Source organism: Monodon monoceros, unplaced genomic scaffold (genome assembly GCF_005190385.1).
Source record: "Monodon monoceros isolate NGI ecotype Baffin Bay Population unplaced genomic scaffold, NGI_Narwhal_1 Super_Scaffold_2, whole genome shotgun sequence".
NCBI lineage: Eukaryota > Metazoa > Chordata > Mammalia > Artiodactyla > Monodontidae > Monodon > Monodon monoceros.
This window is the reverse complement of record NW_021703776.1, coordinates 92,762,139-92,781,281: the sequence shown is the minus strand read 5'-3', so window position 1 is coordinate 92,781,281 and position 19,143 is coordinate 92,762,139. Positions and strand designations below refer to the sequence as shown.

General features: G+C 38.1%; 1 protein-coding gene across 1 annotated transcript in view; it reads right to left on the bottom strand.

The window, feature by feature from the left end:
* The window catches only part of MGAM (maltase-glucoamylase), a 221,947-nt gene that overhangs the window by 130,742 nt on the left and 72,062 nt on the right, over nucleotides 1-19,143 (bottom strand). The window contains exon 4 of the mRNA XM_029233412.1: nucleotides 16,955-17,096. The gene's annotated coding sequence lies outside the window, so the exon portion shown is untranslated. The remainder of the gene's footprint in view (nucleotides 1-16,954; nucleotides 17,097-19,143) is intronic.

Below are 19,143 nucleotides of genomic sequence, written 5' to 3'. Positions count from 1 at the left end.
CATCTAATCTGCTATTCAGACCTCTTCCCTCCACTGATTTTTTTTAATCAATAATTAAATATTGAAGCATTTGTTTTTTAATTTCATTATATTAGGACATATTCTTTTTATAAAATCAGTGTTCTCTAAACTCTGAATGAAAACATAAGTGAGATGTTTTCTAACATTTCCTATGACTTAAAATGACTTTATTTCAGAGACAGGCATTGGATCTTTTTTTTTCATAATGCTCATCTTATTTTAAGTTATTATGTTCTCACACATCCATTGATTTTTTTCCTATATATTAAACTTTGAAGTATGAGGTTAGAGAGTCTTTTACCCCACATTTGAAGTTGTGATGGGACCTGATAGATGTTGGAAGCGTTAAATATTGTAATAAATATTGATGAAGGAAGATGGGGGAAGTATTTTTATTTTCTCTGGTTCTGTTTTGCCAGGCTACAGACAAGCTGAGCAGAAAGTCTGATCACTGAACATAGTGTTTCTTCTGCCTGGTGCTGTGGCAGCTTGACAGAAATGAAGTCATGTCCTCCCTACCCAACTGAATGACTGTCCTCAGCAGGAGGACTTCTAATTTATTCAATGAGCCACTGCACAACGTGAAAGCCAAGTGTGAGCATCTCCTTAGGATCTCTGCGCTAGAACCTGACAGCCTTCCCACAGGCTCTAAAGCATCCCCTCTCCAAGCTCCACAGCCACACCTCACCTCCAGGCCCTAACTCTTCAGATTAGGGTATATATCATAGAGCTCTCCTAGGGGGTCCTTCTAGTTACTCCCAAAGCAGGCTTATTCTGTGCATTCTGGATTGTCACCTTGTCTGAGTGGTAATGTACGTTAAAATAACACAGTAGTGGTGATATGTATGTGAATATAAATTAACTCTATCACAAAGGGGGCGGTTAGCTACCATCTGAAGTACTAGAGTCATAATTCATATTCCAGGGTGGTTATTTAAGATATGAAGCTTTCTAATCGGGAATTAATATCTTCAGAAATGGTCTAGCACTTAAAGTTTCCTTACTGAAAACTACAATAGCAAATGTGTTCATTAACATGAAGAATACAACACAAATCTTTAACTGATTAGCAATATTTTGTGGACCCTACAAATACATAAATTGCAAAAATCCAACAAACCTAGAAGCCTAATGTCATGCCGCAGTGTTCTAAGCACTATGGATGAGCTGCAGTTGCAGCAGTGATGAAGACAGACTCAGCCCTGCTTCCATGATTTCATAGAATCTAGGAGGGAAAGCAAACAAGTGCCCTTTCCCCTCAAGGATAAAATATGAGACCATATCATGAGACCGTAGATAAGGGGCACCTAGAGCCAACTGGGGCAGGGAAGGAGAACTGGCAGGAAAATTTTCCTGAAAAAAGTTAACATTTAACCTGAGACCCAAAGGATGAGTCAGAATTATCTAGTTAAAGAGAGTATACAGGAATATAGGATTTGCCTGGCAGTCTGGTGGTGGAGACTTCACCTTCCAATGCAGGGGGTGCAGGTTCGATCCCTGGTCAGGGAGATAGGATCCCACATGCGTCACGGCCAAAAAACCAAAACATAAAACAGAAGCAATATTGTAACAAATTCAATAAAGACTTTAAAAAAATGGTCCCCATCAAAAAAAAAAAAAGGAGAGAGTATACAGGAATATATATGTGCTTGGGAAAGGGGAGGTGGTTCTATTAGTGCTTTGTACATACTACATGCTCAATAAATATGTGTCAGGTGAATAAGTGAAGACTTGAATCCAAAAGAGAGTGTATGAAGAACCAAAAGTTTAATGTTGCCAGCAGACAGTGCTAGGGGGCTAGCAGATGTAGTGTCATAAGATGTACTGAAAAACCAGAACCTATATCCGAAGTGCCTAGCAGAGTCTCTGGCACATGGTAAGCACTCAACAACATCTGCTGAAAAACTGAACGTGCAAAGACCCATAGACCATGTTAAGGAGCCCAAAACTTATCCTAAGAGCAATGGAAAGCTACTAAAATATTTCATCAAGGGAATGATATGATCAAGTCTGCATTTTAGAAAGATCATTCTGACTGAAGAGTGGAAAACTGTTAAAGCCAGATTATGGCAGAGAGGTTTCTTTAGAGACTGTTGAGGAGGTCCAGGAGAGAGCAGATGGTGACTGGATACAGGGTAGCAGTGAGAAAGTGGAGGAGAAGACAGGTTTGATAAGCTCTGAGGAGACAGAATCATCATGACTTGGAGTGTGATTGAATGGGAAGGAGGAGAGAGAGAGAGGCCAACGATAATACCCTCATTTCATGATTTGGGCAACTAAATAGATGGTCTTCCCATTCAGAGATAGTGGAACTTAAGAGGATGAACATGTTTTTAGCAGAGGATGGTAATTAATACACTCGGGGGCATGTCGACACTGCACGGTCTGTGGAGCATCTCAGTGAAAAGTGAAACTAGTCAGAAGATACACCGATCTGAAGCTCAGTAGAGACTGGGGCTCAGGTAAAGACTTGGGAATCATCTTCATGAACTTGGTGATTGAAATCATGAGACTAGGAGAAGAGGGAAAAGTATAGAATTTGAGGAAGAGGCAGAGGAGAAGTAAATAAAGGAGAGGGCAGAGAGAAAGAAGGAAAACCAGGAGAATGCAGAATCATGGAGGCCAAGAAAAAGAGTATATAACATAGCATGATATGGGCCCCTGTTGCAAGATCAGGCAATATAAAGACCAAATGGCGTTCATTTAATCTACTGAGTAGGAGTCATTACTTGGGGATGTGGTTGTGGTGGAATTCAGACTGGAGGGAGTAAGAAGTAAGTGGAAGACAGAGGAGGCAGTGAAAACTGACCATCCTTTCAGGAATTCTGACTTTGGGGATAAAAGGAAACATCAGGTCTCTTTCAATTTCTAGTTTTCTCATGAAATGTCTTGAAAGAATTCCTGTAATATATACATTTAAATGTATATATGCCTAATAATAAAGCTCAAGAGACAGCATTAGTCATCTTGTGCTTGAGGTACAAAATAACAACTTTTTTGTAAATATTCATATTCACATCACTCCAAAACTCCGATCAATGAATCACAGGATGTCCGTTCTTCTTCCAGGTTTCCATTCTCAGACATCTCCCTGCAAGTATACACATGGCGGCTAATCAACCAAACAGGTCAATCACAGTTCCTACTGCCACAAAGTCTCACCAGCCCACCGAGCTGGTGTTGTTGCTGCCATTGTCACCATAGGGAGGTGACTCTGAAAATAGGCAGTCCATCTGTTTGGTGCCGGACTCTGTCAGTTTCAACAGTGGATGCTGGAAGATGGCATAAGGAAAACTACATTGTCCCTATTTTTGCTCTTCCTTAGAAGAGTTCTTGACTATCCATTTCAATTCACACACACACACACACACACACACACACAAGCTGTTTTCCCCACAACACACCCACAGTACACCTAGAAGCCTTGTTTAACCATATACTAGGTGTCCCCTACAAATTTTTTCCAAGAACAACTGTGGGCATGATCTTCATCTCCCTGAACTCTCTGGTAATTACAGTTTACAGCAGACTCCACTGTCTCAGTAAGACAATTATAACATTACATAATACACTTCCTAAAAACTTAGCATTTTCATCTTAATATTACTTGAAGACTATCAAAGTCAAATCTCAGTTTTGCTATGTTTTTCACTTTTTAGAATTGTGGTAAATATACATAACATAAAATTTACCATCTTAACCATCTTTAAATGTACAATTCAGCAGTATTAACTACATTCGTGTTGCACAATCATCACTACCATCCACCTCCTTGGCTCTATCCACTTCGTAAAACCGAAACTCTATACCCATTGAACTCAGTTTTTCTCTTTGAGAAAGATGTTCTCCTTTATTTTTAGGGCTTAGTCTAGAGAAGAAGATGTCTAAGTTGACTCTATAAGCAGAGAATCTTATATCTCAGTCTACAACACCTGGCTGAGAATCACAGTGCTCTTGTCTCTTTTCCCAGAAAAAATTAGGGGTATTTTCTTTACAATTGTGTGACTAGAATGTCCTTTCTGATGATTTTTCCAAAGCAACAGAGATGAACTCTTAATGCCATTGACTTCAGCTCCAGAAATCCCACAGTGGCATTTCTGATTGCCACTGCTGACTTTTTGTAGCAAGTTTTCTGATATTATCAAGTTTAAAGAAATCACTGGACTCCAAAAGCCTTGAATAAGAGTTTGAATCTTTCTTTAGACTTGCTTATAAGAGGCAGAAGTTTCCCACAGTGCATTAGTCACAACACCTCCCCAGATCCTCTATAATCATCCCTTTGTACTATTACATTTCTCCCTTTTTGATCGTATTTGAAGGATTTGTTTTACTTTTTTGTTGAAGTAGAAAATTCATCTGCTATCCAAGTGTATTTATTTTATTGGTAAGGTTTAATCAGAAAGTCTCTCCTCTACTATTCGAAAAGCTCCTCAATAATAACAACCAAGTCTCTGAACCCTATTGTGTCCAACAGAGTGATGGAGTGAGCGTAACTGGTATCCAATAAATATGTGGAGTCCTTCTGGACAGCAACCCAGGGTCTGCAAGTAATTAAACTGTGACCAGAGGAAATGAAGTTTGATACGATTTTAAAAAAAAAAAACAAACTTGGAGGATTATCCAAGTAAAATAAAAGGCAGCATTAATATCAAAGCCCTCAAAATAGGCACGTCCATGATCCAACACTTACATTTCTGAGCACTTAGCTTAAGAAAATTATTTAGGGTGTGTACAAAGATGCTTGTGCTTGGGTGTTCAGTGTACATTTGCTGTGCCAGAAAAAGAGCTAGAATACTAAGAATTTATAGTCAAGGTACCAGGTAGCATGCTAATAAACTTGTAAGCATTTTCTTGCTAATTTCCATAACAAACCTTTATGAAATTTTACTATAATTACTCCTATTTAGAGACGAAGAAATGGAAGCTTAAAGAGATGAAGTAACTTAGTCAAAGACATCCAGCTAGTAAATGGCAGAGCCAGGAATCAAACCCAAGACTAACTTAAAACCTTTGTTCTTACCCACTACTCTTTACTAGAAGAATCACAATTGTCCAAATGTTGAATAAATCATATATATGTATATGTAATAATAATATATCATCAAAATCTATATTTTGACTTGAAGGGATATCTATAATATAGTGTTAGCTTAACCTATAGTATCTATATTACAAAATAATATATACAGTATCATTCCAATTTTCTAAATGACCCAGTATCTATCTATCTACCTACCTACCTATCTTCTTACATACTTACTCATCTAGAAAGCGTACACATCCAGAAAAGTTAACAATAACTATAGCTAAATGTGTAAAGTAATACGAATGTTTTTATTTTCTCAGTTTTCCTTGCCAGTGTTTTCTAACCATTTTTTGTAATGAGCACATGTAGCCTTCACAGTAAGGAAAGTATAATAAAAGGAAAACTTTAAATGTAATATGCAATAAAGATTCCTTGATAGTAAGACTTCAGTATTGTTCACCCTCACCCCACTCCCTGTATCCAGTGGAGTGCCATGCTCAAGAAATACTGAATAGTCACCACCTTCACGTAGCATATGGTCTGGAAGGTGAGCGGTTGGGGCCAGAGAGGAGGAGTCTTTCATAAAGGGGACTGAGCAGAGTGTGTGACAGTGACGGGGCCAATGGGACACACGAGGACCTGCTCACTAATAGTAGTGACTTCAGATGAATTTCTTTCCTTAAAATTTTTATTTTGACAATTTAAGACTTGCAGAAATGTTGTAAGGAAAGTACAAATAAATAATTTACAGATACTCTTCACCCAGACTCTTATTTGTTAACATTTTACTATATTTTCTTTCCACTCTATTTCAAGAAGATTCAGACACAGAGAAAGGGTAAGTCTGTGTTAAGGTATTCTGTTTTCTAAATTCTTCTAAAATCGTTCCCCTGTATTAGAATCCCTCTAGGGGGAACCCTCCTCTTTCAGAGGCTACAGACCCCTTTCCCCTCCTTGCCCAACCCGCTCCCTTTGCCAAGAACACTTATCAGGAAGAAGTGTTTGCTCAGGGACGCTGACAAGACAGAGACTGTTAGAGGAAGGAAGGAAGGATACTGCCTGAACAGAAGGAGTGTATTCTCATTGGAAGAGCCTCCACCACCACAGCAAGCTAAGGCCACTGGGAAGATCGCCACCTGCAGACCAGCCGAGTCTTCCAGGGAGAGAGCAGGTGAGTCTGTGTCCATCCCCTCTGTACAGATTGCTGGCTCTGCCCCCGTGCCAAGGACTTCAGGGACACTTGTCCTGTCTGTCTGACTCCTGTCATAGTCTTTTTTTTTGCTATTTTTTATTTTATTTTTTCCAGTTTCTTATTGCCATGTAGTTGATGTATAATTTTATATATAAATTACACATGTACAATACAGTGATTCACAATTTTTAAAGGTCATACTTCATTTAGTTATTATAAAATATTGGTTATATTCCCATGTTGTACAATATATCCTTGTAGCTTATTTTATTTTATTTTTTAATAGATCTTTATTGGAGTATAATTGCTTCACAATACTGTGTTAGTGTATTAGTTTCTGTTGTACAACAAAGTGAATCAGCCATATGCATACATATGTTCCCATATCCCCTCCCTCTTGAGCCTCCCTCCCATCCTCCCTAACCCATCCCTCTAGGTCATCGCAAAGCACCAAGTTGACCTCCCTGTGCTATCCTGCTGATTCCCACTAACTATTTTACGTTCATTAGTGTATATATGTCAATGCTACTCTCACTTCGCCCCAGCTTCCCCCTCCCACCCTGTGTCCTCAAGTCCATTCTCTATGTCTACATCTTTATTCCTGCCCTACAACTAGGTTCCTCAGTACCATTTTTTTTTTTTTAGATTCCATATATATGCATTAACACATAGTATTTGTTTTTCTTTCTGACTTACTTCACTCTGTATGACAAACTACAGGTCCATCCACCTCACTACAAATAATTTTGTTTCTTTTTACGGCTCAGTAAAACTCCACTGTATATATGTGCCACATCTTCTTTATCCATTCATCTGTCGATGGACATTTGGGTTGGTTCCATGTCCTGGATATTGTAAATAATGATGCAGTGAACATTGTGGTACATGTCTCTTTTTGAATTATGGTTTTCTCTGGGTATATGCCCAGTAATGGGATTGCTGGGTCATATGGTAGTTCTATTTTCAGTTTTTTAAGGAACCTCCATACTGTTTTCCATAGTGGCTATATCAATTTACATTCCCACCAACAGTGCAGGAGGGTTCCCTTTTTACCACACCCTTTCCAGCATTTATCGTTTCTAGATTTTTTGATAATGGTCATTCTGACTGGTGTGAGGTGATACCTCATTGTAGTTTTGATTTGCATTTCTCTAATAATTAGTGATATTGAGCATCTTTTCATGTGCCTCTGGGCCACCTGTATGTCTTCCTTGGTGAAATGTCTATTTAGGTCTTCTGCCCGTTTTTTAACTGGATTGTTTGATTTTTTGATATTGAACTCCATGAGCTGTTTGTATGTTTTGGAGATTAATCCTTTGTCTGTTTCATTTGCAAATGTTTTCTCCCATTCTGAGGGTTGTCTTTTTGTCTTGTTTATGGTTTCCTTTGCTGTGCAGAGGTTTTTAAGTTTAATTAAGTCCCATTGTTTATTTTTGTTTTTATTTCCATTACTCTAGGAGGTGGGTCAAAAAAGATCTTGCTATGGTTTATGTCAAAGAGTGTTTTTCCTATGTTTTCCTCTAAGAGTTTTATAGTGTCTGGCCTTACATTTAAGTCTTTAATCCATTTTGAGTTTATTTTTGTGTATGGTGTTAGGGAGTGTTCTAATTTCATTCTTTCACATGTAGCTGTCCAGTTTTCCCAGCACCACTTATTGAAGAGGCTGTTTTTTCTCCATTGTATATTCTTGCCTCCTTTGTCATAAATTAGGTGCCCATATATGCGTGGGTTAATCTCTGGGCTTTCTATCCTGTACCATGGATCTATATTTCTGTTTTTGTGCCAGTACCATACTGTTTTGATTACCGTAGCTTTGTGGTATAGTTTGAAGTCGGGGAGCCTCATTCCTCCAGCTCCGTTTTTCTTTCTCAAGATTGCTTTGGCTATTTGGGGTCTTTTGTGTTTCCCTACGAAACTTTTATCATAAATGGGTGCTGAATTTTGTCAAAAGCTTTTTCTGCATCTATTGAGATGATCATATGGCTTTTATTCTTCAATTTGTTAATATGGTATATCACATTGATTGATTTGCATATATTGAAGAATCCTTGCATCCCTGGGATAAATCCCACCTGATCATGATGTATGATCCTTTTAATGTGTTGTTGAATTCTGTTTGCTAGTATTTTGTTCAGGATTTTTTCATCTGTGTTCATCAGTGATATTGGTCAATAATTTTCTTTTTTTGTGATATCTTTTTCTGGTTTTGGTATCAGGGTAATGGTGGCTTTGCAGAAGGAATTTGGGAGTGTTTCTCCCTCTGCAATTTTTTGGAAGAACTTGAGAAGGATCAGTGTGAGCTCTTCTCTAAATATTTGCTAGAATTCGCCTATGAAGCCATCTGGTCCTGGACTTTTCTTTGTTAGAAGATGTTTAATTACGGTTTAAATTTCATTACTTGTGATAGATCTGTTTATCTTTTCTAATTCTTCCTGGTTCAGTCTTGGAAAATTGTACCTTTCTAAGAATTTGTCCATTTCTTCGTGGTTGTCCTTTTTATTGGCATATAGTTATTCGTAGTAGTCTCTTATAATCCTTTGTATGTCTGCAGTGTCAGTTGTGATTTCTCCTTTTTCATTTCTAATTTTATTTATTTGCGTCCTCTCCCTTTTTTTCTTGATGAGTCTGGCTAAGGGTTCTCAATTCTGTTTATCTTCTCAAAGAACCAACTCTTAGTTTTATTGATCTTTGTTACTGTTTTCTTCATTTCTATTTCATTTATTTCTGCCCTGATCTTTATGATTTCTTTCCTTCTACTGACTTTGGGTTTTCTTTGTTCTTTGTCTAGTTGTTTTAAGTGTAGGGTTAGATTGTTTGAGATTTTTCTTGTTTCTTGAGGTGAGATTGAATTGCTATAAATTTCCCTCTTAGCACTGCTTTTGCTGCATCCCATAGGTTTTGGATCATCATGTTTTCATTGTCATTTGTTTCTATGTATTTTTTAATTTCTTCTTTGATTTCGTCAGTGACCTCTTGGTTATTTAGTAGCGCACTGTTTAGCCTCCATATATTTGTGTTTTTTACAGGTTTTTTTTCCTGTAATTGATTTCCAATTTCATAGTGTTGTGGTCAGAAAAGATGCTTGATATGATTTCAATTTTCTTAAATTTTCCAAGGCTTGATTTATGACCCAAGATGTGATCTATCCTGGAGAATGTTCCGTGTGCACTTGAGAAGAAAGTGTATTCTGCCACTTTGTGGTGGAATGTTCTATAAATATCAATTAAATATATCTGGTCTATTGTGTCATTTAAAGCTTCTGTTTCCTTATTTATGTTCTGTTTGGATGATCTGTCCATTGGTGTAAGGGGGGTGTTAAAGTCCCCTACTATTATTGTGTTACTGTTGATTTCTCCTTTCATGGTTGTTAGCATTTGCCTTATATATTGAGGTGCTCCTATGTTGGATGCATAAACATTTATAATTGTTATGTCTTCTTCTTGGATTGATCATTTGATCATTATGTAGTGTCCCTCCTTATCTCTTGCAACAGTCTTTATTTTAAAGTCTATTTTATCTGATACGAGTATTACTACTCCAACTTTCTTTTGATTTCCATTTGCATGGAATATCTTTTTCCATCCCCTCACTTTCAGTCTGTATGTGTCCCTAGGTCTGAAGTGGGTCTCTTGTAGACAGCATAGATATGGGTCTTGTTTTTGTATCCATTCAGCCAGTCTGTATCTTTTGGTTAAGGCATTTATCCATTTATGTTGAAGGTTATTAGTGATATGTATGTTCCTACTACCATTTTCTTAATTGTTTTGTGTTTGTTTTTGTGGGTCTTTTTCTTCACTTGTGTTTCCGCCTAGAGAAATTTCTTCAGCATTTGTTGTAGAGCTGGTTTGGTGGTGCTGAATTTTCTTAGCTTTTGCTTATCCGAAAAGCTTTTGTTTTCTCCATCGACTCTGAATGAGATCCTTGCTGGGTAGAGTAATCTTGGTTGTAGGTTTTTCTTTCATCACTTTAAGTATATCCTGCCACTCCCTTCTGGCCTGCAGAGTTTGTGCTGAAAAATCAGTTTATAACCTTATGGGGGGGATTCCTTTGTATGTTTTTTTGGTTTTCCCTTGCTGCTTTTAATAGTTTTTCTTTGAATTTAATTTTTGTTAGTTTGATTAATATGTGTCTTGGTGTGTTTTTCCTAGGGTTTATCCTGTATGGGAGTCTCTCTGCTTCCTGGACTTGGGTGACTATTTCCTTTCCCATGTTAGGGAAGTTTTCGACTATAATTTCTTCAAATATTTTCTCAAACCCTTTCTTTTTCTCTTCTTCTTCTGGGACCTCTATAATTCGAATGTTGGTGTGTTTAGTGTTGTCCCAGAGGTCTCTGAGATTTCAATTCTTTTCATTCTTTTTTCTTTATTCTCTTCCTTGGCTGTTATTTCCACCATTTTGTGTTCCAGCTCCCTTATTCGTTCTTCTGCCTCAGTTATTCTATTATTGATTCCTTCTAGTGTATTTTTCATTTCAGTTATTGTATTGTTTATCTCTGTTTGTTTGTTCTTTAGTTCTTCTAGATCTTTGTTAAACATTTCTTGTATTTTCTCAATCTGTGCCTCCATTCTATTTCTGAGATTCTGGATCATCTTTACTATCATTACTCTGCATAGTTTTTCAGGTAGATTGCCTATCTCCTCTTCATTTATTTGGTCTTGTAGGTTTTCACCTTGCTCCTTCATCTGTGACACATGTTTTTGCCATCTCTCTCTTTTTTTTTTTAATGAGTGGGATTGTGTTCCTGTCTTAATGGTTGTTTCGTCTGAGGCTTCCAACAGTGGAGTCTGTAGGTTGTTGGGTAGAGCTGGGTCTTGGTGCTGAGATGAGGACCTCCATGCGACCTCACTCTGATGAATATTCCCTGGGGTCTGAGGTTTTCTGTTGGTCCAGTGGTTCGGACTTGGAGCTCCCACTGCAGGAGCTTCAGCCCAACCCCCAGCTCATGAACCAAGATCCCACAAGCCGCATAGGTGGCATAAAAAAAAAAGAGAACAATAACAAAGTAAAAAATAAAATTAGACTACAAAACTAACAGGTATGTTAGAAAGAATCTAAAAATAAAAATATAGATGAATCAACAAGCAGAAAGTACATCAGTACTACAATAGTAAAAAAGAGGAGGAGGAAAAAGAAAAAAAAAGCCGGGGGGGAGGCCTTAGCTGTGGAGGGTGGGGCCTAAGCAAGGGTGAGGTTTGGACAGTGGGCGGGGCCAATGCTCAGGACCCACAGGGCTGGAAAAGGCCCTGGAGGCTGTGGGGAGTGGGGCTTAGGCTCAAGGAACAGAAGGGTTCCAGGCATGCCTCCCACCCTTGGGCTCAGAGGGCGGGGGACCTCACCTGGGAGCCCAGCAGGCTTCCTGGGCTCAAGTGGGCAGGGCAATCACCCTCCTCTCCTCTCCTGCTCACCTGGTCCCGGAGGGCCTCTCCCACCTGCCTCTCCTGATCTCCCCGGCCTCAGGGGTGCCGATCCTGTCTGGTTTCCACTTATCTTCCCTCCTTGATCTCCCCATGTCCTACCAGTTCACTTGGGGGCTCCTCCCGTCTCCTTGGGTGTCAGGGTCCCCCACCAGCGGCCAGCAGGTGCCCTAGTTGTGGGGAGACACTAACTTGGCGTCTTCCCACACCGCCATCTTGACTCTGCCCCCGGCATACTCTTTTGAAGACAAAGACTTTTGACAGCTGAAGTCAGTATGGCCAAGACTACAAATTAAAGTTCCAGGGAGCAAGGGTCATTTCAAGGTTAAAGGTTCTCAAAGTCCAGGAGGAGATTTATTTCATCAGACAGAGTTTAGGAGTCCACAAGTGGGAACAGGGCTGAGGCCTAGAGCTAGGGATGGTGAAAGAGAGGCAGTATGCCAAGTTCAGAGGCTACCAATGAGCACAAGATCCTACCTGTCTTCTGGGCATGTGCTGAGTCTCCTCCTTGAACCTATCAGTGTCATGCCTGGCTTCCAAGCCCTTCAAGGGTGCTCTAAGAAAGAGTCTGGCATGTGCCCTGGTGGAAAGAAGGCTTGTCCCAGATTCCAATGCTGATATTGTGCTCTCATGCCCACAACCTCCTCATCTCCTGCATCATGAACTGGCACATGATAATCTCTGGGCTTATCGTAGTTGTGCTTAAAATTGTTGGAATGACCTTATTTCTGCTTTATTGTGAGTATTTGATCAACCTCTTACCCCAACTCATATTGTTTTGTTCTTTGACTCTTCTCTCAGAATGCAGGGTTGAATATAAATGTTAAATGCCCAGGTCTTTCCAGCTGAGGGCAACTGACTGCCCTTCTCACTCCCCGACACACACAGTGGGTCAGGTTCCTTGGTCTACCTTGGAGACGTAGATAGAACGGACCAGTGTCTGACGGTTAGAACCCCACATAAAGCTTTTGCCACTAGAGTATTAGTTGGGTAATCTGAGCTGAAGTACTCAGCAGTGCTTGTTATAGTTGCTAAAATTTGAAAATACAGCTCCAGTCCAACCCAATGATAAGCTCTGGGAAGAACTACATTAAAGGTAATAGGATTTTACTGAGCAAGATATTTTCCTTTAGGTACACAGAAACTAATTCATCCAAATGTTCAGAAAAAGAGGCCTCATGTCAAAAGATTTTACTGCAATTGCAGCAAGTAAAATTTTCTCCAGCCTCAGAAGCCAGTGGGGAAAATAAATGAGGAAGGAAATGTGATCTGGAGGCAGCAGTTGGATAAGAGGTGTCTACCATATGACCCAATCTAAAGGTGCAATTCCTACCACGTAAGAGAGCGGGAAGAAAATATGGATGTGAATGAGTAAAAATATTCACAGAAAACACATGCACATCTTGACTGACCTGAGTCAGAGAGTTCAACATGTCACGTTAACATGTGTCACAGTGCCCTAGCAGCCTCACGGTGACGTCTGTCTGTTATATTCATTGTGCAGCCACATTGGGGCTGAGCCAACAGCTGATTTTCTTTTCAGTTCCACAGATTATTTTTTTTTTGCGGTACGCGGGTTTCTCACTGTTGTGGCATCTCCCACCGCAGAGCACAGGCTCCGGACGCGCAGGCTCAGTGGCCAGGGCCCACGGGCCCAGCCGCTCCGCGGCATGTGGGATCTTCCCTGACCGGGGCATGAACCCGTGTCCCCTGCATCGGTAGGCGGACTCTCAACCACTGCGCCACCAGGGAAGCCCACAACAGCAGTGTTTATTACATCCATGTTATGTTTTTTTTTGGGGGGTGGCAGGGCAAGATAAGGCTAATTTTATCTATTTATTTTTTTATACAGCAAGTTTTTATTAGTTATCTATTTTATACATATTAGTGTATATATGTCAGTCCCAATCTCCCAATTCACCCTACCACCGCCACCTACACCCCACTTTCCCCTCTTGGTGTCCCACTACTGGGCATATACCCAAAGAAAACCATAATTCAAAAAGACACATGCACCCCAATGTTCATTGCAGCACTATTTACAATAGCCAGGTCATGGAAGCAACCTAAATGCCCATCGACAGATGAATGGATAAAGAAGATGTGGTACATATATACAATGGAATATTACTCAGCCATAAAAAGGCACGAAATTGGGTCATTTGTAGATATGTGGATGGACCTAGAGACTGTCATACAGAGTGAAGTTAAGTCAGAAAGAGAAAAACAAATATCGTATATTAACGCATATATGTGGAACCTAGAAAAATGGTACAGATGAGCCAGTTTGCAAGGCAGAACTAGAGACACAGATGTAGAGAACAAACATATGGACAACAAGGGGGCAAAGCGGTGGGGGGCTGGGGGTGGTGGTGAGATGAACTGGGAGATTGGGATTGGCATGTATACACTAATATGTATAAAATAGATAACTAGTAAGAACCTGCTGTATAAAAAAATTTTTTTTTAATTCTTTAAAAAAAAAAGATACTGGCTATATTTCCCTATTCTATACAATAGACAACAATTGTATAGAACAGTTGATATACAACAATATATCCTTGTTGCTTATCCACTTCAAACACAGTAGTCTGTATCTATTAATCCCATACCCTTAATTTTCCCCTCCCCCGCTTCTGTCTCCCCTCTGGTAACCACTAGTTTGTTTTCTATATCTGTGAGTCTGTTTCTGTTTTGCATATACATTCATTTGTGTTATTTTTCAGATGCCACATATAAGTGACATCACATAGTATTTGTCTTTCTCTGATTTATTTCACTAAGCATAGTATTCTCTAGGTCCATCCATGTTGCTGCAAATGGCAGAACTTCATTTTTTTATGGCTGAGTAATATCCCGTTGTATATATGTACCACATCTTCTTTATCCATTCATCTGTTAATGGGCACTTGGGTTGCTTCCATATCTTGACTATTGTAAATAATGCTGCTATGAACACTGGGGTACATGTATCTTTTTAAATTAGTGTTTTCATTTTTTTCTGGATATATACCCAGGAGTAGAATTGCTGGATCATATGATAGTTTTATTTTTAGCTTTTTGAGGAACTCCATGTTTTCCACACTGGCTGCACCAACAGTGTATAAGAGCTCCCTTTTCTCCACATCCTCTCCAACATTTGTTATTTGTACATTTTTTGATGATAGCCATTCTGACCGGTGTGAGGTGATATCTCATTGTGGTTTTGATTTGCATTTATCTAATACTAATACTGACTATCTTTTCATGTGCCTGTTAGCCACCTATATGTCTTCTTTGGAAAAATGTCTATTCAGGTCTTCTGCCCATTTTTTGATTGGGTTGTTTGTTTTTTCGGTATTGAGTTCTATGAGCTGTTTATAATCATGTGGAAATTTCCAAAATTATTTAGAATCTAAACAATAGTGAAAATGGCGCATATCAAAAATGATGGATAGAAAACCCACAAGAACATATACATAAATTACTAGAAATAGTAAGAGAATATAGCAAAGCAACAAACTATTAAATCAACTTATGAATACCAATTGCATTTCCATCATCACCAATAAACAGAAAATATAATTTTATGCAAGTACGTCAATTAAAATGATAGAAAAATATAAAGCACTTTAGGAATAAGCTTAATAAGATATGTACAAGACATGAATACAGATAATATAAAACTCTTGAAATGCATCGAAGGGAAACATAAATAGAGAGCTATCTCAGATCCATGGCTAGGAACAATCAATATCAGAAAATATCAATACTTTGCAACTGATATAAAAAGTCAAAGCAATTCCTAATAAATCCCAGTAGAGTTTTTCATAGAACTTGAAAATTTGATTTTTAAATTTAGGTAAAAGAATTCCTAAGCATTCCTGATGAAGAATAAGATGGGTGGCCAACCATATCACACATCACAAATTATGATAAAGTCATAATTATTAAGGCATTGTGGTCTATAATAAATAAACCAATGGAACAGCAACAAGAGCCCAGAAACAGACCCATATAGAGATGGAACCTTGACAGATGACAGAACAGGTGTTGCAGATCAGTGGGGAAAGAAGGGACCATTGACAAATGATATTTGGATATTTAGCTTACTATCTTTAAAAAATGAAATTGGATCGCTACTTCACATCATTCACAAAAATCAATTCTAAATTATATGAAAATCTAAATATGAAAATCAAAGCCTTAAAATCTTTAGAAGTAAATATAAAGGAATATCTTTCTGATCTTGTGGTCATAAAAGATATTTTCAACTTGGCACAATGCTCAATAACCACAAAGACTGATAATTCAAGTTTTAAACTGAATTATCTTGAAGTTAAGAGCTCTTATTCATCAAAATACACCATAAAGAGAAGATCAAGCCACAGAGTGGAAGATATTTTCAACATATATAACTGACAAACAAGTAACATCTAGAGCATTTATAGAAGTCCTATGAAGCAATATTTTTAAAATTTAATACACAAAATTTTCAAAAGACATAAAAGAGTTTTTCCCAAAAGAAACATTATTGTCAGAAGGAGAAGGAAGAGGAGGATAGGGGCGGAGGATGTTAATCATCACTACTAGTAAAGGTAATAAAATTAAAATGATAATAAGATATTTGACACTTAATCAGCAAAAGAATTAAAAAGCTTGACAATACCCAGTGTTGGAAGAACTCATAAATTGCTGGAGGGTGTGTAAAAGTGAACATTTGCATGTTCTATGACCCAGCAATTCCACTTCTAATTATATGCTCTAGTTATATACCAAGAGGTGTACTTACAGATACAAACCGATATGTGAATATACTAATACACACACACACACACGCACACACACACACATATATACAGAATATGTATCACAGATATATACACAAGAATACTTTCTAAGGTACGTGGTACAAGTACATTTACAGTAACACTGTTCAAAATAGCAGAACACTAGAAATAACTCAAATGTTTGTCAAGAAAAGAATGAACCAGTGTGAATTCACACTGAAATATAATACAGCAATGAAAAATAAAATACCGTCACATCTAACAGTTTTAGATGAATCTTAAAAAGGTTAAGAACAATTAGCACGTCTATTTTTATATGTATGTAAGATATTATTTTATAACATAAAACTTTTTCCTTTCCGGACACGTTAAACATAAGAACGTGTAGTTAAGTTTTATCCAAGTAGCTGAGCTCTCCCTCCATCAAATCATTAGGATTTCCTGACTAGCACAAGTTTTTTAGAATTTCCACAAGGAGCGTTGAGCCCCAGCCTTGAAGCCTTAACAGAGTAGATTGCTCCCCATCACTTACGGTAAGAAGCAGTGTGCTGCCGTTATCACCCACTGAGGAGCAATCAGAGTCCCCATATAGGACTGGTAACTGGATTTCAGGTATAATAAATAGAAAAGATGACTTAGGTCTTCAGTGTCTTCTGTAACAAATGAGATAACACCTGAAACACAGAGAGGGGAGAATCAGGGATACAACCCAGCTGATTAATGGAAACTTGGTGTGGTTATGGAGATTTCAAGACACCAGTGCCCAATAATATCAATATTTACCACATTAATCACTTAGCCTACCACGTGGTACTAGAGTTCCATATGCACAAACACTGTACTTTTAAAATGTTTTTAATTTTCACAGGAAAAAAAAAAACAACCCTGGGGTGGATACATTTTATATCATTTTACAGAGTAAAAGCTTAACATTAGGAGACTTACTTAAAGCCATACAACTAGTGAATGATGGTTGGTTCAAGGATTCCGATTTCAGTCTATTTGATCCTAAATCCCATGTATGTACTTCTCCTCGACATGGCCTCCCTGCTTCCCCTCACCCTGTCTGCAGCTTTCTAGAAGAGCTTAGCTCATTTCCAATCTCCCAAAGGCTCAAGGCTTCTTGGTTCTATCCACAGTCACAGCAATGCAGCCTTTCCTACAGCTCCCTGACTTTTCCTACTAGTGAATTGCAGGGATGCTCTGAGACTAGTTATCATGACTCCAACAGCAATAAATTCATTAATTAAATAAAAAATAAAAACTTTAATTCTGGCATGAAAACATAGGGAGAGATACTTTGTACTGATGGGCACTTAAATATAAAATAGTACTTATTCTCTGGAAACAGGTACCTGGATTCACATTCTAGCTCTATCTTTACTAGTAGCGTGAACTTGAACAAATTATGTAAATCTCTATATCTTGATTTCCTTATTTGTACACTGAAATCATAAATGAACTTCTCGCCTAAGGCGATTGTGAAGATTAAATGTGTTAATATATGTAAGTAGCTTGGAGGAATGTTTGGCATATAATGTATTCAATAAATGTTATTTCTTACTAAGGCAGTTTCAAGAACATTTTTATGTTGATAAAGTGCAAAATAATGCTCAGAAAAAAGACATAGACAAAGCCTCTCTATGACCCACCAAATAACTAAACATCAGATATTGACTGATACCTCCCTTCTTTGCCTTACTGCTGTTTCTTTACCAGTGATAGCTCTAGCCCTAATATAATCATCCTAGCTCCTAAATAAAACTTTTGAGGTACCCAGTTAGGGTTGGGGGACCCCAATTAGGATTAGGATGTTCCGTCTTCTCAACTGCATCTAATTCTGAACTGACCCCATTTCTGTAACTCCATCTTCAGAATTATCCAGCACAAGCTCAATCCCTGTAAGACACCCCTTCCAACTCCCCCTTAACTGGGACACTTCTGAGGTTCTCTGGAGTGTGTTCTCCCTGATGCATAAAGCAAAATAAATCTCACTTAAAAAAAATTACTGGTTAGTGGGTTCAACAAGTTAGATCAAATCTTGCTTTCTCCAGTTTAGGAAAGGACAGAGGAAAATATAAAACTATTAATTTTTAAAAAATCTATGTTCTAATTGGGGCTTCTCTTGCTATGTCAATTTATATTTCTGGGTCTATTGGTTTTCCATCTATACACATTACATAGTAAAGGAACAATGACTTGTACAGTATCCCCAGCACTTAGCACAATGTCTAGCGCATAGCAGAAACTCAATACATATATATTATACAAATGAATTAATGAGATTAGAACTCACTTTGTGTGCAGGGGTCCCCTGGAAGGCTATGAAATTGAGGCAATGGTTTTATGGATTCATATGTGAAGCAAGCATCATCAGAAGACTAAAAGTTAATACTATGCATGTATATATGCATGTACTTTTTTTCCAAATCTATATATGCATGCATTTGCTTTTTTAATTTACTGAATACTTGTATGTACCAGGAAATATTGATATATTGGATATTAAATATAAAGGGGTATCCAAGACAAAAGTAGACTTTGTCTTCATGAAGTGAGGGAGGTAGACAAGAAGCAAATTGTGATGAGACAATAAAAAAAACAAATTGTGATGAGACAGTAACAGTGTTTTATGAGAAAGAATAATAAGGGCAGTAAATGAAAAATCTAATTTACTTTGGTTGGCAAAGAAGTACTTGCTGGGAAAGTGACAGTTCATCT